The following is a 24,046-nucleotide window of genomic DNA, read 5'->3' on the forward strand; positions in this document are numbered from 1 at the left end:
TGACGTACTGTCCTACCAGTAGCAGCTAAACACATCAGAATTCCTCATCTTATGCATATACAAACTGCTTGGTTTTGTGCTTTCTGGAAATATGACTTCTATAAACAAGAAAGATGTAGTTAAAATGTAAACCAGTTTGTGACCTTAACACAGCCAAATATTGATGCCATCCCAGTCTGATGTGTTTATTGCCTTGCCTTATTTTTATAGTGTCTGTGTCTTGTTGCCAGACCGAGTCCATTATTACTAACATAGTTTAACATACATCATGTCAGCTAATAATAACCCATTTTTAAAGGCTATCATTGATCATGAATGGGATACTATGCTGTTGTCTGTATTTTTCTTCTATGTGATTTTTGCTCCCATGCCTACCAACTCTCAAAACCTCCCTTTGCTTAAACAATACCCATTTGGTCCTCTGGATTCTACCCAGAGCCAAGGTAAAAGCTGCCTATGTGAGGAGAGGTGGGGGGCATCATTCAGGCAGCCATGAAGAAGCATACTGCTCTTTCCAGTATCCCAACAATGAAAGCATTGTAGATAGCTTAACACCTTCCTTTGAGTTTGAGATATGTATAACACCTTCACTGCAGTGGCCCGCATTGCTCCTCCCTCCTACCACACCCACACCCGCCCCCGACTTGTACGTGCATGTTTCTGCACACTTGCCATGAAGGTTACTTCCCATCAGTGTGTTGTTTAGCCTAATGCCCACACATAGATTGCCCCTCTGCATCACTGCCCCCCTCCCCCACCATGAAGGGCCCAGCTATCCTCCTTGCCAACATTGTCAAACTCCAGAGCAATTAGTTGAACTCTTATTGCCTGGCTAATAGTCTGGGCTTTATTTCTGTAAGCTACTTCTATGCTACCAGTGGTGGCTACTATTGTTTCTGGTTTTAAAAGAAAACTGTTGCTGAGTTTTGTGCATCTGAAAGTTCATTGCAGACTACATGATTCTAGAAATGTGTGCATTCTTTCTTTAGAGAAACTTTTTTTACTGCTTGAGCAGTATTTGGAGGTAATGAATTATATGTTGTCTTGTTTAGGTTTTGACCTGTCTGACCCTGAGAAGGAGAAAGAAAAAGCTGGCATCCTTGCTCTTCAGCTGAAAGAGAACAGTTTTCATCATTCAGTAAGTTATTGGAGGGGACCTGTCGTGAGCAATACTGTGCACTTTCAGGAAGCTGAGGCAACTTATCTTTGTGCTTTATCTTTTTTACAGGAACTGATCATCACTCTCCTAAGCAATGCTGTTGCGCAGTTCAAGAAATACAAGTGTCTAAGAATGAGGAGCCACCTGAGTGAGTACTGTATATCCTTGAAGGATTAAGCATTTGTAGTTTCAGCAAGTGTTGCTTTCATTCTTTGTTATTTAGTTTCATGAAACCAGATGCTCAAAACAGTTTTTCCCCGACTGATATATTTCATTACTGTTAACAGTGGTCCAGATGGGGGAAGAATACTACCATGCCAAGGAATATGCCAAAGCCTTGAAGTAAGTCTTTTATTTTTCACGTGATAGCAGCAATATTTTTTATCACTTTCAGGTATTTTATTTAATCATTTTTTATTTAAATTCTGCAGCTTTTGTATTTGCTAAAAGAGAGTAAAGAACTGTTTGCAATTAGTACAATGATATTCATTTATGAACATTGTTGCTGTTATGTCTGAATATATAGTGGTGTTTCACTCTTTTGTGTATTTATTTATTTATTTATTTTTTGTGAGAAGGTGTAGTTAAACCCTTGGACCATGGCAGTATTATTGCAGTAGCTTCCAGCTGTATGTTTTGTGGGTTAAATACAGTTGTTAATCAGGCAAGACAGCTAGAGGTGACATAGGAGCACAGTCTTTTTAAATGATGTTCAGGGTCACATATAAATAAAGACTGAAGGAATCATACCCAGAAGTATATGATGAAGATTAACAGATTATAGCCTTACTTTTTTCTGCCAAGGTGTCAGACACTGCTTCAATTCTGTATTTACAGTTTTGTTATTCTTTAGGGAAATATACATATTTATTTATGGGGGGTGTATCTGTAGTATCACTTCATTACAACTGAGTTAGTCATTGTATCCCCATTTTCCATCTGTGTAACAATTTTTGTTGTATGGTTCTCCTTAGCACATTTCTGGACTTGATATCCCTTAAGAAATACACAGTTTTTCAATATTCCTTTTCTCCTTTACTTGAGGTTTTACGCAAGTAAATTCATTTATTTTTCCCTCGTGCCTTCTGGTATATATCCTGCATTCTTTTTTCTGTTTTTTTTAATTGATTCATCCTCTATTCTGTGTTTATGGATGCGGAGTTCCTGAAACCGTACACAAAATTCTGTGAGAGTCCTCACCACTGTCCTCTGCGGGGGATAAAACTTGTCGACTTCTTTCTCTGTGTATATCAGAATTCCTCAAGTTTCGTTACTATTTTCCCAAGTTGCTCTTGGGGAATTTAAATTTTGTGATATAAAGATACATATTATGTATATATAGGTTCATAGGTAGGTAGTAGGCTATCGGCCCTAGGGCCCATACAAGCCTAGCCAAAAAATGTACCGTGGCTTTCGCCACCCAAGAAAATTATTTTCCTGTGCCCCTGTCGAGCAGAGCCACAGAAGTGATCCCAGGGTGAATTTCCCATTTCCCATCCAATCATCAAGATTTTTCTTGAAGAGTGCTAATGAGGAGCTCTGTTTGACATAGATAGGTAGTCTGTTCCAGAGTATGGGAAGTCTCTGGGACAGGAATCTATCCCTCCAGCATGTTCTGTTTATTGTGGTGACAAGGTTAAGGTCCCTAGAGAGTATAGCTCGGAGGGATTGGGATTTCTTTAAGTGGAGCATGTCCAACAGCTCTGGGTTTGACATAGCTTTGTATGTTAGGCAGAGATCGCCCCTGAGTAGGCGATATGTGATGGAGTAAAGCTGTAGTTTTTTGAGACTGTCTGCATAGGGCATCTGTTTGAGGCCAGTAATTCTCTTTGTGAGGTATTTCTGTGGTCTTTCCAGTTGTTGTAGATGTCTTGTGAGGTACATACCAAAAGGGGTGTTGTACTCTATAATGGGTCTAATGAGTGAGTAGAGGGGAACAATGACCTCTTTTTTTCTGGATGAGAATCTTTTTGTGATGAGGTGAGCCACGTAGAAGGATTTCCTGACCACTGTGGCGATGTGATAATCAAAGGAGAGACTACTGTCCACCTGTGTCCCAAGGTCTCTCATCACATTTTCAGCATTAAGTAGACTACCAGCTATGTGGTAGTTCATGGGTACAGAGTTTTTACCAAAGGGGATGACAATACACTTTTTGGAATTGAGCTTCAGGCCATGGCTTTGACAGCAGGTATCTGTCTAAGTGACGCCCTTTTGTAGTTTGTCCACATCATTAGGAGGTTCGATTATGGCTCCTAGTTTGCAGTCATCTGTAAACTTTGTTAGCCAAAGACCTTCTGTGTTGGCCTGCACTTCAGAGAAGTAGATACCAAACAGGAGAGGACCCAGGACTGAACCCTGTGGGTACTCCACTTGTCACTGGTCTGATGTCAGATGTGGAATCTGCTACTTTCACAGTGTGGGCTCTGTCCATGAGCCAGCTGGCAACCCATCTTGTGACATAGGGATTTTTACCTAGTTTAGTGAGCTTATCTGTAATCCCATAGTTGGGGATGGTGTCGAAAGCCTTGGCGAGATCTAGATAAGCTGTATGAACCATTTTACCCTCATCTATGGCTTTGGTGACTGCTTCAAAGAAGTCAATCAGGTTTAGGAGACATGATCTGCCTTTTACAAATCCAAACTGAGTAGGGTCTGGAGTTTGGAGATTACCAATGTCTTTGTTTATGAGTTCCATGATGATACGTTCCATGGCCTTGCAGAACAGGCTCGTCAGGCTAATGGGGGCGGTAGTTCCCGGGGTCCGTCGTGGCTTCCCCTTTGTGGAGTGGGATAACTGTCGCAGTGCGCCATTCAGTAGGTACAAAGCCTAAGGGGAGGCTATGATTGAACATGATACTTAGGGTGCCAGTTCATTCTGTAGTTCATGTAGAACGCAGCCTGGGATATTGTCAGGTCCTATGGATGCTGTGTTCTTGGCTTTGGAGAGTGTGTTTTTTACCTGTGCAGTCACAATTATAGGAACTTTGCATTCTTCTGGTATAGAGATGGGCCCTCTAGGGGGTGAGGGGGGGGTAAAGTTAGCACTGAACCTATCTGCTAGGATGTTGGCAATATCAGTTGGTTCTGTATATTTAGTGCCATTATGCTGCAACTCAGAGCAGATCTGAGTGTTCCCATTTAGATTCTTGACATAGCTATAGAATGCTTTGTGGTTGTCTTTAGAGTCAGTGGCAATTTTGTTTTCGTAACTAGCTTTGGAGGATTTTATGAGGGATCTCAGCTTCTTACTGAGGTTGAGTAGGGAGTTCCTCCAGTCATGGGATTTTACTCTTTTTTGCAACAGTTTCTTTCTTCTATTGTAGAGTTTGTTTATGGCAGAGGACCACCAGATTGGCTTCCTTTTTTTGGAGGATAACATCTTGGTTCTATTAGGGGTAGCATGATCCATGCACTCGTGTAAGTGCTTATAAAGTGCATTTGTGTAGGATTCGGCAGTCATACCTCTGTTGTCCATCTGCATGGGTGTCATGAAGTTTGCCACTTCTGTCTTAAGAAGTGTGAAGTTGGCTTTTGAGAAGTTTTTTATGATGGTTTCCCTAATTGGGGCTGGGGGTGGGATGTGCATGTCTAGGCCGATTAGCTTGTGGTCTGATCTGACCAACGAGGAATTGACCTCTGGTGTGGAACACTGGTTTCCCATGTTGGTAATGACCAGGTCTAGGATATTGCTGCCCCTGGTGGGGGTGTGAATAAGTTGATCCAAGGCGTTGGAATTTATGAATTCTAGAAAACGTTGAGCAAAAGAGTTGATACATGAGTATTTTTCCCAGTTAATGGTGGGGTAGTTGAAATGGCCCATTATTAGGGTGTTGGGTTGTACCCTAATACTTTCCAGTGTATCAAGAAATGAGGAGTGTGAATCCTGGGGCATGGTGGGGGGTTTGTTGTAAGATACAGTTTGGATTGTGGTCTTGCCCAGAGTTAGTTGCACTTGGATAATCTCGGATGCATTATGCTGTGCAACTAGCCTGGAGGTCTGGATATCCTTAATGAATATGGACACGCCTCTGCCTTTAGTGCTTCTTTCTGGGTTAGGTGGCCAAAAGCTGTGGTATGAATTGAAGCCTGGTAATGCAGGGTTGCTCTCTGGAGCTTTGAACCAGGTCTCTGTCACTGCACAGATGTCAATGTTCTCCATTTTAAGGAGTGCCTCAAGTGAGTGCATTTTGAGGTTTAGACTTCTAGCATTGAGTAGCATTACCCTCAAATTTTGCTTGCTTGTACCTGTTACGGTGGTGAATTTGTCATTTGAACCTTGCCTAAAAAAGGCACTATAGGGGTGGCAAGAGCCTTAGCCAGTATCCGGAATCCTAAGGGCGACAGGTGCAGGCTATCTCTGGCAAAGCATCGTGGACTGTCGATCATGTCGTCCCAGGCAGACAAATACTGGATCCCCTTAGAATGACACCAGAAGCTTAGCCAATTGTTGAAGTCAATCATTTTGTCCTTGTACTGTGGTATCATTCTGGGTGATGGCAGGATGCTACTCAGGGTTAGGGTCATACCTGCCTGGGATACAAGATCGGAGAGCTCCTCCATGTCTCTTTTCATGTAGTCCAGGGAGGTACATCTCAGGTCATTCACACCAACATGGACAATGACAGTGTCATATTTGTACTTATTGTGGAGTGACCTGAGTGCATGCTTTATGTGACGGATCCTGGCACCTGACAGGCAGCTGACAGTAACTTTCTCCTTGTTTAGTCTAGTGAGTGGAACATCAGTGTGCCTGACTATATAATCACCTATGACTAGAGTGTTGGGTACGTTGTTATGCCTTATGGGCTGTGGTTGAGTGGCACACTGAGTTTGTGGGCTATGTGTCATTTGGGTTGTGTTGGGGGGTGGAGTTTGCTTGTGTTTATGCTTTGGATGTCCCTGATGCTTGGGCAGGTTTTTATTGAGAGCCTCCGTGAATGTAGGTGTGTGTTTTGTGTTTCTATGTGTGTGTTTTGGTGGTGTAGGTTTTGAGGGACTATGTGATGAGTGTGGTGTGGTGCAAGTGTTTACCTTCTCCTCTTGACTGTCTAGTCCAGTCTTGGGTGAAGAAAGCTTTGCTTCCAGTTTGGCTATATAAGTGCATCTCTCTCAGGTTGTAGTGTTGGGTGGTAGGAGGACAGGGTTGTCTGTGTACATGAGGCAATTGCTGCATTGCCCCAAGATGCCCAAATTCATCAGGTAGACAGGAGAAATCACTGGGAGCTGACTGTTAGACATGCCTGGATAAGTGCTTCTTTATTAAGTACTAAAAACTGCTTTCCACTAGACAAGTGAGGAAAGTTGAGTGCTGTAGTAATTTGCAGCTTATGTAGTGCTTACAATGAGTTCTGAAAAAGTGCTGAGTTCAAAGAAACAGATTTGAGTGCTGAAACTAGAAAACTGGCTAGTTATAAGAAAAAAAATCTAAGCTAGAAGGCTTCCCTCCAACACAGAAGGGCTTGGGGGCTCAGAAGCCTACAAACAGTCTATACCACTTAACAGGAAAGGCAGGAAACAAGCTTAAACTTTTTTTTTTTCTGTTTCCCAGATGCTCTCTTTGTACACAGTAGGAGTGCCTGAAATCAGAATATGATCTCACTGCACTCAGTTGAGTGAGCAAATGAGATGGGCCCAGAAGGAGTATCCAAACACAAATTTACAAGAGGGGCGGGCAGTTTCAAGGCCACTAAGATTAACACCAAAACAAAAACAGGGAGAGTGGGTGGGACTAACTGAAGAGCAGAGTCAAAACTTCCAGTTCAGTTAATATTCCTGCAACACAGTTAAATCAATTTAAATACTGTATGTGCGTGTGTGTGAGTATTTTTTTGTACCTTTTGATGAACTGAGACATTAAACACTATGACAGTATAAGCAAATCAAACCTGATATTTAACTGTAACCATAATGATAACCTAATCGTTGTGAACTTTAACAAAAAGAAAAAAGTAATACAAAGGAAATAGCTTGCTTTCACTGTCACTGCTAAGTGTGCTTACATATTAAAATAAGAAGGACGTCATACTGAGGACAAAGTTTTATTATGCATACCTCCAAATTGTACAGTAGCTGCTCCAGCCACTCAGTTTCAGCTTCAAACTGTTTACTGATGACAGTTGCTTATCAAACCTATTTTACTCCGAATTAATGCTATGAAAACTTTCCAAAATTTTGTTGAGAATTGTGACTGACAGACAGAAATAGATCATTTAGAACTATCTTTGTAATAATCACAAGGTCATTTTAAGTACTTCAGTCTTCACACAGGTTTTGTAGCGTTCTGTATATGTGCTATCAGGTTGCAGTTTTGTGTTACTCATTTGACCAGTCATCCAGTCTTAACCAAACCTTGCTTCATTTCTTCCACACTACATTGCATTGTTGTAGATGCCTTTGTACCACTCACAAGGACTTAAACAGAGATGTTCTTGATTACCTCATTGTTGTGGTCACCATAAGTATGTGGAACATATCCTGCCAAGGATATTGGACAAAGCTTTGAACTTGGCCACCCTTAGCATGAGATTACATGCTGAAAAACGGAGGTGTATGACTGTGCCAAAATTAAGAACTCTGTTGCTGTATGTGCAATAATTTACAATTCTCGTCAGCTGAGGGTTGTGATTGTTGGTGGTTGGCTTCAGCAGGTAAGAACCTCTTGGGGAACTTTTTTTTTTCTTTAGAAAAGGTACATTAAAATTGCTTGTATGTGTGTCAGAAATGGAAAATATTCTTGCAATAAAGAAGCCACCTATAAGAAATCCCATACTCATGTAATTTATCTGGGAGAATGGCATAAAATTAAGTCCTGTCAGAACTGTCTTTCTTTAACTCTTAAAGCTATAAGAAGTACGTTTAAGTCATTAAAAATCTTCATTAAAGATAAAGTACCTCAAATAATTGATGCATGTATCTGTGGCATGGGATTTTTCTTCAGTTGATCCCCCAATACAAAAATAAATTATCTGAAGAGGTTTCTAATGAGTCTTTTACTTTCCCTTCTTTTTGTTATCTGTGACCAGTAACTCTACTGAGGCACCTTCATAGCGCTAAGACCATCTCTCCGGCTCTCCTTGTCGATCTGGCCTGACCTTTCTTGAGGCCATTCAATCCAGAAATTACATTAAGTAGAAAGGAGAGGTACATTTCATACTGTCTGAGAGCAAGGGAGGCATAACACCATGTAGTGGCGAGAGAGGATGTTACCAGGTCACTTATGGAGGTCTGTCCTGTGGATGCCTGTCCTAAAACTGTAAGACTCGAGACATCTGAGAAGTGCACACTAGCCCTTCAGTGGAGAAAGGTTCCTAGGCGGATTAGTACAATTTTGCACAAGGCTTATTCAAAGTTATTCAGTCCCTACAGCCTTTTCTTCCAGCTTCTATCCCTGTTAAAAGAAAAAAAAAGAATTCTAACTTCCTCTCAAGAGGAAGTTCTCTCTCTGAATCTGATGGTGAAAGTTTGAACTACTGTACCTTCTAGTTATCTTCCCCTACTCCTTGTTTGATAGAATCTCATGTCACTGCTCAGATTCTCCCAATAAGGAAATCTCTTTTGGGGATACTATCTCCAAAATGGAATAATTCTTCAAGTGATAGGGTAAGGAAGCATTAGAATCTCAAAAAAGATATTACAAAGCTACTCAGTATGGATCCCCCCCCAAAGCTCAGTTACTATCCCTTCTGATTTAGGAGTCTTACAGGATGCTTTTATTTCCATTTCTTCCCGGATTCCTAACCTCTTGACCTCAAAAAAAAAAAAAAAAACTGACAGATTTGGCAGGGTAACTGGTACACATAAGTTCCTGTGTAAGCCCCCTATTGCAGACCCTACAATAATCTCTTTGGGTGGGACAGAAGTTCAAGGCCTTTTTCTCTTCCATCCCTCTCACAAATAAGGAAAGTCAGGTGTTTAACAGATTTTTAAAGAAAGTCTGTGCATCATCTGTTTTGGCACTTAGGGCTATTAATCGCTAAATGCACATCAACATACTTACCTGTTTTTGCAAGTATGCAACAATATAGTACTTTCCCAATTCAAAGGGTAAATTTCATTTATTTGATATGTTAAACTGTTTCCCAAGTCACTAAACATTCCATTAAGTGCACATATTATGCAGTGGGTAATGTTCCTAGGACTGCAGCTAGAGGAACAGTAATGCATAGAAATGTCTGGGTAAGACAACAAAACTTTCTTGATGATGCAAAGGCTCAGCTTTTAAATGCCTCACTTGATAAAGATCTTATGGAAGTTCGTTATCTGAGTATCTTAAGAAGATGAAAGAAAGGCAAAGTTGATGTAAGGGGTCAAACAGCTTTTTCTCTCCCCTTTTCCCAAATACAAAATAATTACCTGTGTTCATCATTCGCAGTCCTGCAGTAGCCTTTGGCTGTTTTGGTTGTTTCCTGCCTAGGAAACATCTGACCAGTCTTCAGAAAGTGCTGGCTGCCTCCCACACCTATGCTCTGATAGGTGATTGGCTAGCCTCTAGTAGGGAAATTAGTAATCAGAGTAGGCAACTTCAGTATTTTCCTGCCACCTCAAGGGAAAGGCTCTCTGAGGTTTCACAGGAGCACCAGCTAGCTACAAACAACATTTAAGGAAGATATGTCCCCATGAGGAACCTTTCCACACAGACAAAAATATTGCCTTTTTAAATATTCTTATAGATTAGGTTAATAGATTAGTACTAAGCTAACTGCCCTTGCAAGCCATTTTAAGCCTAGCCAATTATCCATTGTGAGACTCAAAACCCTGCACCTTGTTTGCAAGGCAAACACCTTAACCATTAGGCCACCCTCCCAAACCAAAAGAAATTGACTGCCTTTCAGTGTAGTCAGGGATTGAACCCTGTAATCTGCACACATAAAACCATATCCCTAACCATATCCCTAACCACTAGGTATTGTTTTTATTTTGTGAAGAATAGTGGCAATTTTGTTATCAGAACTTTCTTGTCAAAAAGTTCAGTTTTTAGAATGGGGCTTATTAATGAATACTGGGGCTGCTTTTGTGAGAGACATTTTAACTGATGTGTAAGAATCGAAAGATTGGGAAGTGTTTTAGGTACCTCAGATGCTGTTTGAGTGTTTTTCTTCTTCTGTACACTTCATGACAATTTGCCTTAGTTATTTTACTGCTTGAGGCAAGGCATTTTGCTTGAAGGTGTTATATGTAAGCATCTAGAAAACTATTTTATGTTTAGTGCTTACAATACACTTCATGACAACTTGCTTTCATTTCTTGTTTTCTCCTGGTGCACTTTCTGTGAAAGGGACTTGGAGTTTTGGTGTACTGTGTGGTTTTACTTTTGAATTTTGTGTGAATTCTTGCTTGATCATTTACCTTCGTACTGACTCTTCCGGCAGTGAGGCCTCTTCCTTTGTTACAGCATAGATTCTTGCATTAGGTTCATAGGTTCATAGATATTAGTTAATTAAGCTGCCTTTGCTGCCATTTTAGCCCCAGCCAAGCCAATTTGTGTGAGACTCAAACCCTCTTGCACCTGTTGTGCAAAGACAAAACAACCACCCATAGGCCACCCTCCCAAACCTCCCAAAATTGGTCCTGCTATTTTATTTCCTGCCATACCTAAAAGGAAAAAAAAAGACAACAGGATAGGAGATCTTGCCTACACTTTGAGCTCAGATAGTACTTCATCTACTGGTGGGTGACTGCATTGTCTGTAAGTTATTCCTCAGACTACTTACTGGTTTCTTGGGGTTCCTATCGTGTAGTCCCTTCCACCACCATGGACTGAGAGTTGACCATGGCATGTGAGGCTATTCCAGTGTGGGCATAGGAGAACCATCTTCTTTGTATCTGGAAGATTTCCAGGTGGTGGTTCTTAGAAGTGCCAGGGAAAGAGACCTCAAGTCTCCTTCCAGGGATTATTGCTTACTGTAACAGTCATACTACTAGTGCCTTTAGAACAAAGGGAGGAAGGCTTCTACTCCAGAATGTTTCTGGTTGCAAAGAACAAGCTTTCATGGAGACCAGTTCTAGATCTTTCCTTTCTCAGCCAATTTGTGAAAAGTAGTATCCGCGGTGGTGGTGCTGCGGTAGCGTTGTCGCCTCACAGTTAGACGTTATCCTGTTCGATTCTCAGCTAGAACGTCTTCTGTGTGGAGACATGCGTGAATGAGCATACCTTCGTTGAAGGTTGTGCGTCAGAGCTGGCAACTCTGCACGTAAAAATCTACTGCCAATCATTAGCTGACCGGACTTCCGCTGTGGCGACCCCTAACCAGGAAAAGCCGAAAGACACGACATTAAAATTCAAAATGTTGACTCTTCAAGGTCTGTTACTAGTCATTCCTGTTCTGAGTTTTGTGATAACATTAGACCTAAAAATGCTTATCACATTCCCATAGCCATGTTTCAGAAAATTTCTCAGATGCTGTGACTGGGTCACATTACCATTTTTCTGCATTATACTCCTAGTTAGCTTCAGCTCCTAGGGTGTTTACAAAATGTCTAGCACCATGAATAGCCCATTGTAGACTGCAAGGAGTTCACATTTTTATTTATTTAGACTTTCTGATCTTTGCGTAGTCTTTTGCCAGATGTCAAGAGTGTTTAACGAGAGTTTCTTTACTCCTTACCAATCTGGGCTTCCAGATAAATGTTAAAATACTTTACTCCATCATACAGAATTGCACTTTTAGTTGCTTTCTAACTACATCTCTTCAAATTCATTCATAACACAAGAAAAAGTGAATTTGTGTCTGGAAGCATTCTTGGTCTTCTACAAAGACTTTAGCCATATAATATCACATCATTCTAGGGTTCATGGCTTCTCTAATTCTCATGATTTCTCTTGCCAGGTTGTATATGAGAAGAATTCCAATGGTTAAAAAACAACACACATACATTGATCCATCCTCTGTGATTTTTAGATTCCAGTTTTGGGCTTTATCAAGAAATAACTGGTAGTGGAGGCAATAAGATGCCTCAGTTTTTGCTTGGGAGATAGGAGCAAGGCTTGTGTAACACTTCAAATAGACCAAAGTACAAAAATGTCAAAGAGATGCTAGCTGTGGTTCATACGAAAGAATCTCATGATGACCTGTGGTCCCTGAGACCACTGTAGGTGAATACAAGACAATACCACAGTGACATAGTACATAAATGAATAGGAGTCGCCATGTCCTACCCCCCTGTGCAGGGAAGCTATGATGGCTTGGGAGTTAGCTCTGTAACACTGTGTAGCTCTTTGAGCATCTTGAATATGTTTGAGCAAAATGTAGTGGCAGGCAGGCTGATAAGGAAATGGACAGACCCTTGTGAATGGAAAGTGAATGAGGGGTCTTCCAAGAATAGATTAAGTTGTAGGAAGCAACTTAAATAGATCTGTTTGCCTCCTTTTGAAACAAGCCACCGAGTATTCTGCACCAGTCCCCAGTACTGCTTGCAGACAGGGCTGGAAAACAGATACATTTTTATTCCATTTGTTAGGAATGTTTTTGAAATTTCACTGTTTCTCCTGATTACCAGAGTCATTCTGAAAATTCAGAAGACCTGGCCAAAAAATTATTGTGGTGACTCCCGTTTACCTCAGGCAACCTTGGTTCTCCCATCTTATGGAATTAACCAGGTACAGTTACCACAAGCTTCCTTATAGATTAGACCAATTTGCACAAGGCAGGGGGAGTTTGATGCCCCCCCCCCCATTCTCAAACAACTTCAGCTTACTGCCTGGATGATTCATATCTAACACCTTTTAGTCTCCTTTTTCATGAGGAAGTACAGCAGGTACTAAAGGAGGCAAGAAGTCTTGCTACTAGGAAATCTTAAGTTAACCAGTGGAGATTTTCTAGTTGATGCCTCACCAGTAACCAGGGGCCTGACTGGAATTATTATCTCTGGTTCTCAAACATTTGTTTGAGTTACTATCCTGGGCCTGTTCACTTTGGCAAGAGGTATTTATCAGCAATTTCAACATGTCTGCTCTTAGATCCTTCTCTTTATTTCAGACTTTGCTCAAGCTGTTATACAAAGAGATTTTCCTGTTGGTATGTAAGGTCACCTGTTATTTAGATGACACATAAATCTCTCAGCAAAAAGTAAAAATCCTATTGATTCTGTCTACATCTGAAAACTGTTCTGGCAGTTTTTACTTCATTTTGCTTTTGGTAGACTAACTTGTTTATTGCTCTGACGTCTGCAAGAGAGTGTCTGGGTTGTATCCATTCATGGTGGGTTAACCTTTTTTGCTTTTCCATGCATATAGGGTTATTTGTTGAAAAAACAATCCCCCATGTATGCCTGTACTAATTACAGAGCGTACCTTAAATGTAGTCATCCGTTTATCTCATTTCTTTCAGAATTTGAATGATGGGGAGAATAGATTCTTTATACTCTGGTCATGGTTTTGCAACTCTGGTGTTGTCATATCAGTACCAAGTCCTTTAGGAAAGGTATACAGCTGTGGAATTCCTAGTATGGGACTAGAGAAGGACAACATGTGCCAGTTCAGATAATTCTAACTGGCTGTTCCTTACTGTTATCTTTTCTTGTTATTCCCACATGGTAAAACATTTCCAGGCAGGTTTAGGATTAAGACACATTCTAACAGAGGCTTGTTGCCTTTGCTGGCATATTGGAAAGGGGTGGGCATTCTGTAGGCAACTTCTTGGTCCTTTGTACATATTTTTACAAAGCATTAAATACTGGATTCCTTTTCCAGGTCCAAGACTAGCTTTGTTAGGACCATTCCCCAGGGGATCCTGGACTGTTATACTTTCTCCTTCTGGGGTGGATAAGATTTGGTAATCAATTCAAATAGCCATAGGCTACTGCAGCAGTGAAAATTGAAAATGATGAGCATAGTACAATTGTGTAAGTTGGACTTACCATAACAGTTGTTGTTTGTCTTTCGGCTTTTCCCAGTAAGGGGTCGCCACAGCGGAACTCCGGTCTGCTAATGATTGGCAGTAGATTTTTACGAAACGCCGAGGTGCCAGCCCGACGCCCACCCTTCAACGAAGGCACACCCATTTACGCACACATGTCTTTCGAACTCTACCCAACCGCGGGGAGGACATGCAGACTCCACACAGAAGGCACTCCCAAGCCAAGCCGAGAATCGAACGGGAGAACCTCTTGCTGTGAGGTAACAACACTACCACCGTACCACCGCAGCACTTACCATAACAGTAGATGTTCAAATTATTCACTGCTGCAGTAGCTGTACCCACTCTACAGACCCCACCTTCTACTGTGCATATAGTTAGCAGTTGGGATAAAAAGTATATGTTTATATCTTTTGGGGTTTCAAGACAAGTAAGCTTTCTCTTTTTGTTTGAGCAGGAAAGTCCTGAGGTTGACTACACTTTGACTGCTGATTTCCCTCTAAGGGGGTAATCAGCAGTCTGAGAGTGTGGGTGTGGGAGAGAGCCACAGTTTTTTGAAGACTGGCCAGTTGTATTCTGTGAGGGATATACCCCAAATAGCTAAAGGCTACTGCAGCAGTGAGTAATTCGAAAATCAACTATTATAGTAAGTGCATCTTACAAAACTATAATTCTCTGGACCTTTCTTTTGAAAGCCATTTAAATCTACTTCACAAAAAGCTGCTAAACAACACTAAGAAAAAGTGGTGGGATGACTCAAAAAGGAAATGAGAGGGATCTCAAGCATCTTCTTTTCAAAAGAAAACAAAATTACTATCTTGTATCTTTTAGCCCCCTCCCCACCTTCGGTTGCAAATTCATCAGCAGAAAAGATCATTTCAGATACCTGGACTATAAAAATAGATGTTAAGTTGTCTATCTCGCCTTCATTCTTGCTGGTTGGGTTCGGAGCTGATCCTCGGCTCTGACTTGGCCATCTTCAAAAGCTCGAGAGCTACTTACTGGCTCGAGGCCCCCCTATATTCCAAGATGTCTGGCGCTAGATACCCAGATCTCATTTGCCGCTTCTGCTGCGAGGTTGCTTTTACTGGCTCAGGTCATATTTTTCAATTTTATTGTTAGTACATAAAAATTCTTATATTATAGTTGGTGTTTAGAATAGTTAGTGTATTTACAGTAGTCGTAGTTATCTAGTTGTATTTAGTCTTCTTCCCCTGAAAACTCGTTTTCTTGTTAGAGAGTTTTCCCCTCCCCCATTTCTTTTCTTCAAGGTAGCCGTTTTAGTTAGAGGCTAATCCTTGTATCCAATTTTTATGTAGTAGTTGTTTTATTAGAAATTGTGGTAGATTAGTAAGTCTATTTACCTTTTCTTGAATAATAGAGTGTGTGTGCTGTTAGGGTGTGGTAACTTGTGTTGTGTGTGTGTGTTTTTACTAGTTACCTACTCCCCTTTTGTTATCTTTCTCTGTAATTGATATTTCTTTCACAGGAATGTCTAAAGATACGAAAGTGTCTGGATTCAAGAAGTGTGACTCATGCTGTCAGAAGATGTCACTGACAGATGGTCACACTTCTTGTGTCTACTGTTTGGATGCCCTACACCTGCAGGACTCTTGTTCGGTGTGTCACGTCTTTAGTCCAAGAGTCCTGCAGGAACGTAGGAATAAGCTAATCATTAGGGGTTTGCTCAAACCTGAAGGGTCACCGGCTAAGGCACAGTCAGTGAAACCCTCTAAGCCAACGAAGCCGCCGGCTCCCAGATGTTCATCGTGCATACAGCTGCAGTCATCACACTTAGGTTATCCTGCCGTCAGGCGGGTCCTCGGTCGGCCGAATTCCAAAGTCTAGGTCCGGCGTCGGTTGTCGTCGCTTCTTCCCTGACGTCAGTGCGGCAGGGGTATAAAAGAGGCAGCCGACGCCATTTTCTTCAGTCTTTCTTGCCGCATGGTGCCCAAAGCAGAAGCAGTTCGCAAGTGCCGGTCGGTCAGCTCCTGAGATTTACGAATAGTATTTCAGCCGAAGTCTTCTTTAAAGCTAAGTACCCCGTTGGGGAAACTTTTCTTGCCTCAGACCGATGTCAGACAAAGTTAATAATTGCATTTCTTGTGGGAAGCAAATACCGCATAAGGATTTTCACTCTTACTGTATACCTTGCTTAGGGCCAGACCACGACGTCTCGGCCTGCCGTTTTTGTGCTAGGTTTAACAAATGCACTATTAAGCACCGGGCGGAGTTCACCCTTCATTATTTTGGCAAAGAATTTAATTATATCATGTCGTCGGATGCACCGACGCCAGTTTTAGGCAAAAAACGCAAGGATAAGGACAGACATCCGAGGCCTGCACCGAGTACTGAGATCACGCTTAGGCCAACTACTGGTTCTCCGGTTCTCAGCGAGGCGCCTACGCAGCCCCTGACTACCGATGAAACTACTTTACCGGCGACTACAGCACCCGAAGTCGCAGGATCCTCGGTCTCCGTTCCCACTGCAGATACCGACGCCACTCTTGGCAGGGACCCGAAAATTTAGCGAGGCCTGCCATTTCTGAAGGCGTTTTCAGGCCTACCACCTCCTCTATTAAATTGTTCACTAAATCTAAAGCTGCAATGAATATCAAAAAACAGGGTCCTCAGACCCCCTCTCAAGGCCCCATGCCTAAGAAACAGATGCTTAAAATGGTTGAGGATTTGATTACTCTCATCAGGGGTTCTCAACCCCCCTCAGACAAAAGACCCAGGTTGGAGGAAGACTACCCTTCCTCAGACCAGGCTTCTATTACCTCAGACCATTCTGAGGACCAGGATTATGCCTATTCCCCATTTGAAGACTCTGATGCTGAGGAGTCTATTCCCTCGGTCTCCCCCCCTGAGGACTACTCTTTTGGGGAAACCTTGCATACATTGAGAGAGCACTTCCACTGGGAAGGCCAAGATTACTCAGATTCCAAGAAAAGGCTCTGGGAATTTGTACTACTTCCCCAGCATAGGCCCCTGGCTATTCCTCCTGTCTTAGATATTTTGGATGATGTGTACGCAGAAGCCAGTCTTAATCCAGACTCATTACCTCCAGCCCCTGTTAAACCAGACAGATATTACCGGGTTCCTGATTCTCACCAGTTCCTTTATAAAAGCCATACTGCTGACCCAGAAACAATTTCACAGGGTCCCAAGGGGATTAAGGCCTCTACTGCTAAAAGCCCTTTACCTTTAGAGAGAGATTCCAGAGCATTAGAAAGGTGGGGGAAAAAGGTGTATACATCAGCCACTTTAACCGTGAGGGCATTAAGCTGTCAATTTCATATGTTAAAATACCAACAGTTCTTGCTATCTCAGCTGAAAAGCAAAATGACGCAAACAGAACAACCAGACTTGAAAGAGTTGCAGGATTTGTTGCATGGAGCAGAACAAGTGGGGAAACATACCTTGCAGTGTGGTTTTGATGCTTTAGAGGCCTCATGTAGAGCTGCTGTCACGGGGTCTGTCATACGTAGACATGCTTGGCTCAAAGAGCAAGCCTTAACAGATCATGTCAAAGCAAAATTATTAGATGCACCACTACAAAAAGATGTATTGTTCGGTGTTAAAGCTGAGGAGGTACTAAAGAAAATGGAGGAAAAAGTGAAATCTATGCAAACAGTTAAAGATTTCCACGCTTCAGCAGAAGCTGGCCTTCAAAAAATTGGTCCTTATCAGCCACGGACAGACCCCAAAGGGGCAGATACAGGTGCCCAAGGGGTAGAGGACAACCTCAAGGATCTTACAGAGCTAGACAGTGGCAAACACCAGCCCCAAGAGGTGGAGAAGATAGACCACAGTCATTTAGAAAACAGACGCAATGACTTTCCCCTATGCCTGCCAAACAAAGCTATAATGGCAGCACCTTTGGGCGGAAAACTGGCCTTATTTTCAAAAAACTGGCACATTGTTACAAAGGACAAATGGATTCTGGATATTATAGACAGAGGCTACAGGTTCCACTTTCACACCCTTCCAAAAAAGAGAGGCATGCCACGTGCCACAAAATCAATGGGCAGAGGCACAAAGGCAAATTTCCGCTCTCTTGGATATGACAGCAATTCAAGAGGTACCTGCAAAAGAACAAGGTCAAGGTTTTTATTCAAGGCTATTTCTGATACCAAGGAAGGACAAAGATTGGAGACCCATCTTAGACCTATCTATTCTAAACACATATCTAGAGGTACCAAAATTCAAGATGCTCATGTTACAGCAGCTTCTTCCCATGCTGGGCAAGGAGTCTTGGCTGGTAACGTTGGACCTCAAGGAGGCATACCTGCATGTCCCTATCAGACAAGATTGCAGAAGATACCTCAGATTTCTTGCAGGTTCAACCCATTACCAATTCTCTGCATTGCCCTTTGGCTTATCTACTGCACCCAGAGTGTTTATGAAATGCCTGACATCAGTAATTGCCTTCTGCAGACAAAGAGGAATCCAAATCTACCCATATCTGGACGACTGCCTGATCCAAGCAGACAGCAAGGACATTCTATTGCAACATCTGGCGTTTGTAATAAAACTGTTAAACTGCCTGGGATACACAGTGAACAAAAAGAAATCAAAACTAATACCTTCTCAACAGATAATTTTCCTGGGTGCCAGCTTAAACACAATGACCCAGATGGCCTACCTCACGCCAGACAAACAAGGGCAACTGTCTCAATACTTCAGCAGAATGGCAACTTTAACCAGGCTAACTGCAAGGAAAATCCTGCAGGCTCTGGGGTTCATGGCATCTTGTATTCTACTAATACCATTTGCAAAGCTGCATATGAGGAAACTACAATGGTACCTAAAAAACTTATGGTCTCAACACAGCCACAGCTTGGAAACAATTATACCACTCATTCCATGCCTTCAAAAGGAATTTTTGTGGTGGGCTCAAGCATGCCAAAGAAACACGGGTCTTTCTTTCTGCTTACCACAAGCAACTCAAATCATCACAACAGATGCCTCAGACTACGCCTGGGGAGCACACATGGCAGGTCAGTGCATTCAGGGAAAATGGTCCCAAAAAGAGATGCACCTACACATCAACCAAAAGGAGATGCTAGCCATACAAAATGCTCTTATAACCTTCAAAGACCTACTGCATTCAGGCCAGCTATTAATAAGGACAGACAACACCACAGTCATGTGGTACATAAACAAACAGGGGGGAACGCATTCATACCCCCTGTGCAGGCAAGCCATGACCCTGTGGAACACAGCACTGGAATTACAAATTCAACTACAGGCACAATTCCTGCCAGGAAAGGAAAACACACTGGCAGACAACTTAAGCAGAAATATGACAGACCCACACAAATGGAAGTTGCATCCTCAAGTCTTCTCAAAGATAACTCAGGCATGGGGACAGCCAGACATAGATCTATTTGCTACCCACAGAAATTACCAGTTGGAGAAACTCTGCTCAAGGACCATCATCCACAGGCCTGGAAAGTGGACGCACTCTCTTTCAATTGGACAACATTGACAGTCTATGCCTTCCTGCCTCTACCTCTACTGGCCAAAGTCCTATTAAAAACTAGAGCAGAGAGGCCACAAATGATTCTCATTGCTCCAGACTGGCCACGACAGCACTGGTATCCTCTCCTAAAGAGCCTGTCACACTCACCACCATGGATCCTTCCACAAGTTCCTCTTCTTTTGTCCCAGCACAATTACAAGATCCTACACAGCCAGCTCAGAACTCTAAATCTAGCTGCATGGAGAATACCTTAATTTGCCAACAGACCCTCCTCTCCAAGGAGGTACAGGAAGTCATCTTGGAGGCCAGGAGACCCTCTACTAGAAAAACCTACTCCGCCAAATGGAAACGATTTTGTTCCTGGAATCAAGCTAAGGGTCAGAATCCTTGGGTAATAAATATACCTCAGATTTTACAGTACCTAGCTGAGATGTTAAACAGTGGCCTTTCCTTCTCTTCCATCAAGATCCACGCTTCAGCCATTTCAGCACAGTACAATACGGATCCTCCTTTATTCTCACATCCTCTTTTAAGGCAGTTCCTCAGAGGAGCAAAAAATATACATCCCCCACAGAAACCACCAGCTCCAGCTTGGGACCTCAACTTCGTATTGGAGAAGCTGACACTGCCTCCTTTTGAGTCTGCTGCTACAGCAGAGCTACAATACTTGTCATGGAAAACAGCCTTCCTTCTGGCTATTACCTCAGCACGCAGGGTTTCGGAGCTACAGGCCCTCAAGGCTGTGCAACCATTCATCATTTTCCATCAGGACAGGGTTTCCTTACGAACCAACCCTACCTTCATGCCAAAGGTAGTAACCAGTGTGCCTTTGAATCAGACTATTCATTTACCTACCTTTTATCCAAATCCACAGAACAAAGGAGAAAGGCTACTGCATTCCTTGGACATTCACAGGCAACTTCGTTATTACCTGGACAGAACAAAGTCATTCAGAAAATCTGAGCAGCTCTTTGTGTCCTATGCTACAAGTGCTTAAAGAAAGGCTATTTCCAAACAGACTATTTCAAAATGGATAGCTCACTGCATATGCTTTTGTTATTCATTTCATGGAAAATCAGTGCCTGTATACATCAGATCCCACTCCACCAGGGCTACTGCTACCTCAGCAGCTTTCCTCAGGGGGGTCCCTACCAAGGACATTTTGGAAGCAGCAACTTGGAGTTCAGTGCACAATTTCTCCAAGCACTACCACCTTCCACTATACTCAAAATCTAGAGCGGGCTTTGCCACAGCAGTCCTGCAGGGCATTCTAGCACCTCCTAATTCCGCTTAGTACCAGCCACCCTTACTTAGCTTTGGGATTCTACCCAATTGTGATGACTGCAGCTGTATGCACAATGAACATAGTATAGTTTTGTACCTACCATAAAAGTAGATGTTCGAGTGCTCATACAGCTGCAGTCCAGGTTACCCTCCCTCCATCCCCTCTTAGGACAGGGCTTATGCCAAACACCTTTATCTTACAACCTATTTGGGGTATTCCTTTATGGTGTATTTGCTTGCAACTACTGTTTTAATTTATCTACTTATGTATGTTTGCATAACATCATGTTTTGCCTTCCTTTCTGGGGGCACCTGACATCTAGGGCAAGAAAAACTGAAGAAAATGGCATCGGCTGCCTCTTTTTTCCCCTGCCACACTGACGTCAGGGAAGAAGCGATGACAACTGATGCCGGACCTAGACTTTGGAATTCGGCCGACTGAGGACCCGCCTGACGGCAGGATAACCCAAGTGTGATGACTGCAGCTGTATGAGCACTCGAACATCTACATTTATGGTAGGTACAAAACTGTACTTTCTGAGTCATCATCGGGTGTGGCGTCTGCTTCAACTTCGGTTCTGACTGGAACCGAGGTACCTATCTCGCAGTCAACTTCGGTGCCGACTGGAACCGAAGTACCTATCTCCCAGTCGGCCCCGACTCTGATGTCGGAACCGTCTGGGAGTCGAAAATGCTCTAGATCTCCATCTCTAGAGTTGATGCACTTGGCTCCGGGGTCGCCTCTGTTACAATCGGAGCGAAGTCACCGATCCCGCTCTTCTCGGTCTTCTAGACTATCTGACCATGATTTGGAGAGAGTGGTGAGCAGGGTTCTAAAATCGCAGGCCCTGGCCAAAATGTTATCCAGCACCCTCATCAGGATTCGGCTCCGCCTGTCTCTGTAGTAGTTCCTCCTTCGACTCATCCCTTGAGTTCGGAGCCGGAGCTTGCTGGGGCTCGGATCGTGGGACCGTCGGCGCCGATACCTACCCTTTCAGTTCCGTCGTCGGCTCCAATCTCCTCCATGGTGCCGTCCTTGGAGGGATCTGGGCACCGGGACTCCCTCATCGGCTCTGAGAGGGCGAGTGGCATTGGACCCTTGTCCGACCCTATTCTCCCTCTCGGAGCTTCGGTGCAGGTGAGTTCGGCTCCTTCATCGGCCTCGGAGCCGTCTCTCTCGGTACCGGGAAGGATCCCGGTCTCTTTGGAGCCGGAGCCTTCTCCGATATTAGGAAGGGGTGCCTTCAAGGTCATGAGGAGTGTACTGGCCTCTGAGTCAGCCACACGGTCAGCCTCATCAGCTCCTCCCCGCATGGTGCCTGCGTCTGCCTCTGCCCCTCTTCCAGACCCCAAGCTTGGGGAACAAATGCTCCAGGGCACCCCATTGGGTGTATCTTCCTCTTCCGAGGCCTCCCCGATCATTCAGAGGAGCCCCCTCGAAAGAGGAAATGGAAGAGGAAGCATGTTGACTCCCCTGAGTCTGTCACTTCAGATACTGACTTAGAGGATTCGGAAGGGTCCCCGAGATCCCCTTCTGAGGACATCTCTTTCTTGGACATCCTTGAGATACTTAGGCAGAGGGGGAACTGGACTACCCTTAACCCTTCCGAGGATGAGTCGGTATTCCTGGACGCGTTTGGTTCCCGACCCTCCACCTCCTGGGTGTCTCCGTCTTTTGATCCACTGATGTCTGTGGTGGCTCGGAAGGCGTGGTCAGCCGCAGACACAGTGGAACCAACCCCCCGAAGACCCACAAAATTTATTACTGCCCCACAAGACCAGCAATTTCTGACGAAGGGTGTTCCCATTGATGCCAGGGTGGTAGCAGTGGCCACAAAAAAGGAGTTGGCTGAAACTTCTTCGTCTGTCCATCCCCCTACTAAGGAATCTAGGACGATGGACAGATATGGGAAGCGGATGTTTTCCTCAGCAACCTTCTCCATGAGGTCGCTGAACTACTTGTGCCACTTTACCCGCCTTCAATGGGATCTCCTTAAAGAGCTATGAGATACCCTTCAAGATCCATCAGCTGCGGGGGCCCAGGCTTAAGTTTCCTCCCAGCTGGCTACTCTTAATTCGGTAGTAAACTCCTCCATGCGGCTCATCTCTTATGCAGCCAATGGTGCGAGTAGGGCCGCAGGCACAGGCGTGGCCTTGAGCAGGCATGCTTGGATGCGGTTATGCAACTTTGCGGAACCCTTCAGGGTGTCTTTCACCAACACCCCCTTTGATGGTTCTGCTCTTTTTGGACCACAGGTGAAGGATACCCTTACCAGGTGTGAGCAGGAAGGCAAGACTCTCTCTGCTGTGGGAGTCTGTTTTTCCACTCCTTCAAGACCGCATCCCAAGGGTCAGAAGAGTGGGAAGATGTGGTTCCGGAAACCCCAGTGAGCCATGCCTGACACATGTGGAGAGTTCCCCTCCAGGGGCAGAGGAGGGAACAACAATAGATACCGCCCTTGGGGCAGAGGGGGTCCACAAAATCAGGGCCAAAGAGAATCCTTCTCTGGTAAGCCCTTCCAGCATCCCTGAGGTGCTGCCCGGCTGTCCACCTTCGGAAGCAGTTGGGGAAGATTATCGCTGTACCCAAAAGCCTGGTAAAGTATAACACAAGACAAATGGGTGCTGTCTGTCATATCCAAAGGCTACAAAATCCCTTTCTTTCGCACTCCCTACACTCCCCGGAAATCCCTTCCAGATGTTCCACCCAATCTAAGGGATCAAGCAGTTCAAGAAATTGCAAAACTACTAAGAAAAAGAGCCATCCAGCCAGTCCCAGCAGACCAGCAAGGATCCGGAATTTACTCAAGGTTCTTTTTGGTGCCAAAAAAGACAGGGGACTGGAGACCCGTTCTGGATCTCAGCAGACTAAACAGGTCATAGACATATTTTCAGCTGCAAACATTATACATAACTTATCTGTCCAGTCATTGTCAGTCAAATATTACAAAGCTCATTCAGTTTCTGGCTTCTCTTGAATCTCACTCCTTCTCCCCACAGTTCCCATTTTTTCTATGTAATTTGCGCCTACCCTTTTTAAAGATTCCACTTTCCGTTGTTTTATCTGTGTTACTATATTCACTACTTCTAGTGCAGTTGGTTTAGATTTTGATTTCCATTTTCTAGTAATTGCTTTTTTGGCAGCCACCAGAATTAAACTCAGCAAGGCCTTATTATGTCTAGGCTATTCTGATTCTGTATCATAGCTCAAAAATCATTTCTTTAGTTACACCAATTTGCTCAGCCAGTATTTCTGTT

The 24,046-nt window shown here is 43.5% G+C and overlaps 1 protein-coding gene and 1 long non-coding RNA gene across 2 annotated transcripts in view; both read left to right on the forward strand.

Moving 5' to 3' along the window:
* Window positions 1-24,046, forward strand: part of TRAPPC11 (trafficking protein particle complex subunit 11) — a 2,455,228-nt gene that overhangs the window by 1,153,353 nt on the left and 1,277,829 nt on the right. The window lies entirely within an intron of this gene.
* On the forward strand, window positions 1,238-6,172 carry LOC122794281. Its single transcript, XR_006363628.1, has 4 exons — window positions 1,238-1,307; window positions 1,447-1,505; window positions 1,813-1,814; window positions 6,156-6,172. It is a non-coding gene; the product is annotated as an uncharacterized LOC122794281 (long non-coding RNA).

The sequence above is a fragment of the Protopterus annectens genome, chromosome 2.part1 (assembly GCF_019279795.1).
Source record: "Protopterus annectens isolate FY-2018-M chromosome 2.part1, PAN1.0, whole genome shotgun sequence".
Classification (NCBI taxonomy): Eukaryota; Metazoa; Chordata; order Ceratodontiformes; family Protopteridae; genus Protopterus; species Protopterus annectens.